The sequence below is a fragment of the Galeopterus variegatus genome, unplaced genomic scaffold (genome assembly GCF_000696425.1).
Source record: "Galeopterus variegatus unplaced genomic scaffold, G_variegatus-3.0.2 Scaffold2282, whole genome shotgun sequence".
In the NCBI taxonomy this organism is placed as follows: Eukaryota; Metazoa; Chordata; class Mammalia; order Dermoptera; family Cynocephalidae; genus Galeopterus; species Galeopterus variegatus.
Window position 1 is genome coordinate 40,509 of NW_007728393.1, and position 2,532 is coordinate 43,040.

At 44.3% G+C, this 2,532-nt stretch overlaps 1 protein-coding gene across 1 annotated transcript in view; it reads left to right on the top strand.

Annotated features, from left to right (window-relative positions):
• The window catches only part of BSPH1 (binder of sperm protein homolog 1), a 21,634-nt gene extending 19,683 nt beyond the window's left edge, over positions 1-1,951 (top strand). The window contains exon 6 of the mRNA XM_008581151.1: positions 1,585-1,951. The gene's annotated coding sequence lies outside the window, so the exon portion shown is untranslated. The remainder of the gene's footprint in view (positions 1-1,584) is intronic.
• The last annotated feature ends 581 nt before the right edge of the window (positions 1,952-2,532 follow it).

Consider the following 2,532-nt stretch of genomic DNA (forward strand, 5'->3'; position numbering starts at 1 on the left):
AGAGGAAAGACAGTAAGAAGCCTGTAGCATGTTTACCAAGGGAAAAGGTGTATTCAAGAAAGGGGAGTAATCGATGGTGTATACGAAATGCAAGAGTTCAATAAGATGTGTCAATATACATAGTATATGATATACTCATACGCAATATATAATGTTATATAACAGAGAACAGTTGCAAGTTTATATGATATATAACAGTTGAAAGATGCCCATGGGGTCTGACCACATTAAACTTATTTAGCAGATCAATTTCTATAGAGTTGTGGGGATGAGAGACAGAACGGAATTAGAGCTAATGGGTAGTAAAGAACTACATGTAATATATGTAGCCCAGTGTTTTGTGAATTTGGGGTCTTAAAGAAATGAAAATACATGTCACTTAAGAAAAACAGAGGAAAAAAGAAGAGAAAAAGGGTGGTGGTTGAAGAAGAATATAGGGTCTACATGAAAATGAATGAACATACGCAAATAAGATAAGATACGGATAAATGATACATATATACACACGTATACACTCACATGCAAATATGTGAACGTATATAAATTTAGACGTATGGGTCTATTTATTTTTAATGAGAAATACGGCACCATATATGACTGTGTAGGGATAAGAACTAGTAAAGAGGAAATGACTAGTGAAGGAACTCTGAGAAAATGGAAAGTAATGGGGTGACCCTAGGACACGGGAGTGGAGTCACCTTTGGTAGGAATGCATCTTCCACTGTTACAGGGTGCAAGGAGAAGGGGGTGAGTGGCGTTATAAGCAGATTTGTAGATTTGTGGGATTCCAAGTCGAGAGAGTTTCTATTGCATTTTCTCAGAAAAGTCATAGAAAAAGTAACCTTGTGAAAATGAGAAGGGTGGGTATTTCAGGAGAGTGGAAAAGGCATGTAATGGAGAGCGAGGTGACCAGAGAAGTGCAGGAAGGGGGCTGGCTAGTGTGGAAGGTCCGGTTGAGGTTAATATGCCAGCCAGGGCCCCAGCAGGAAGCTGAAGACACACTCAGCCTGGGCAATCAGAGGGAACTGGAAACTACCAATGGGAGCTCAGTGACAGCAGGAACCGAACGGCGAAGGGAAAGATGGGTTCCTGGAATGAAGACAGGAGGAGAGCAAGGAGCAAGAGCAAGTGGGGGTGGGGATGGAGGGAGAGGGAGGGACACAGACAGAGAGACCGAGGCGGGAAGAGAGAATTAGGGAGGAGGGAGGGAGAGGACAGGGATGGGGAGAGCACGGCTGTGGAAGCGAACAGTCCCTGAGAGCCCAGGGGACGAACGCCTCAACCTGCTTCCTTCTGACCTCCTGCCGGTGCTTCCCACTGGTCAAGCCCAGATGGAAACCAGAGGCCAGGGAGATCAGAGAAGAGTGAGGTGGGGGCCGACGAAAGGAGAGCAGAGAGGAGGCTGGGCAGGTGGGAAGCCCCGGCCGGCTCCCAGTGCACCCTCCAGCCGCTCCAGGGCGCTGCCGCGAGCGACGACAAGACGGCGGCCTCTCGGAACGCGCTTCCCTGCTCACTTATTTCTGCTGCAACATCCAGGAAAGAGCCTCCAGGCAAACACTGTCTCTCTTCTTGGTTGAATTGCAGGACCCGGTCTCTCAACAACAAAGCACAGTAACAACCAGCCACCCCCAAAGGTTGAACAAGAATTTCGACCCGCTTCCCTTTTCTCTTAACCCCAACGTATCCACAGCATGAAATGAAGCTGGACTTTTCTTGTCTTTGTGAAACAGATGAGACGGAAGAGTCACGAACGAAAAGTGTGTGTGTGTGTGTGTGTGTGTCCGCCAATGTGCATCTTAATTGAGGTGGAAGCACCATAGCCGTGGGTGAGTCGTCTTTGAAAAGGTTACTGAGTGCGCTTGGTGGCTGATGAGAGGGTACCAATAAAACGATGAGAAGCTGTGTTTTCCAGCAGTAAGTAAAATATCCTATGTTTTAAACTCTGTTTAAATTTTTGTAAATACTCTATTTTAACATATTAAAGTAACCACCTCTCTCCACCTCAGTTCCACTAATCTAATTTCACACATTCAAGGTAATGGTGGTGAAGAGTTTTCTATTTCCCATTTCTATCTAAAATCCAGCTCATATAACCAGCTTAAGTAGAACAAGAAGATTTTTGGCACACATCAGAACATCAAGGTTAGCTTGGGACAACTCGAGATTCAATCAGTTGAAGAAAAAATTCAATCTGTCAATTTAAATGAGACAAGACTTTCTACCGCACCCCCCCCCTTGTTAAAGTATAAAGTCTTGCAGTTTTTAGACTCCCCCCACCACACCCCCTGCCCCTTACACGTGTTGGAGAAGAGGAACGTGCCAATTATCTTTTGATTTAACGAAGCAGACCCCAGGTATTCGACCTGCTTAGAAACGCAGAGGTATAAATTTCAAAGAGTGAAGCAGATTAACAACTGTGAAAACCAATCAGAATGACAGCTTTTGCCTCAAAGGACAGAACAGAAATTTCTAAGGATTTTTCAGTATTTTAAAACTTCTTTGTTCAAATTATTATTTCTTTTTTTTTTTTTT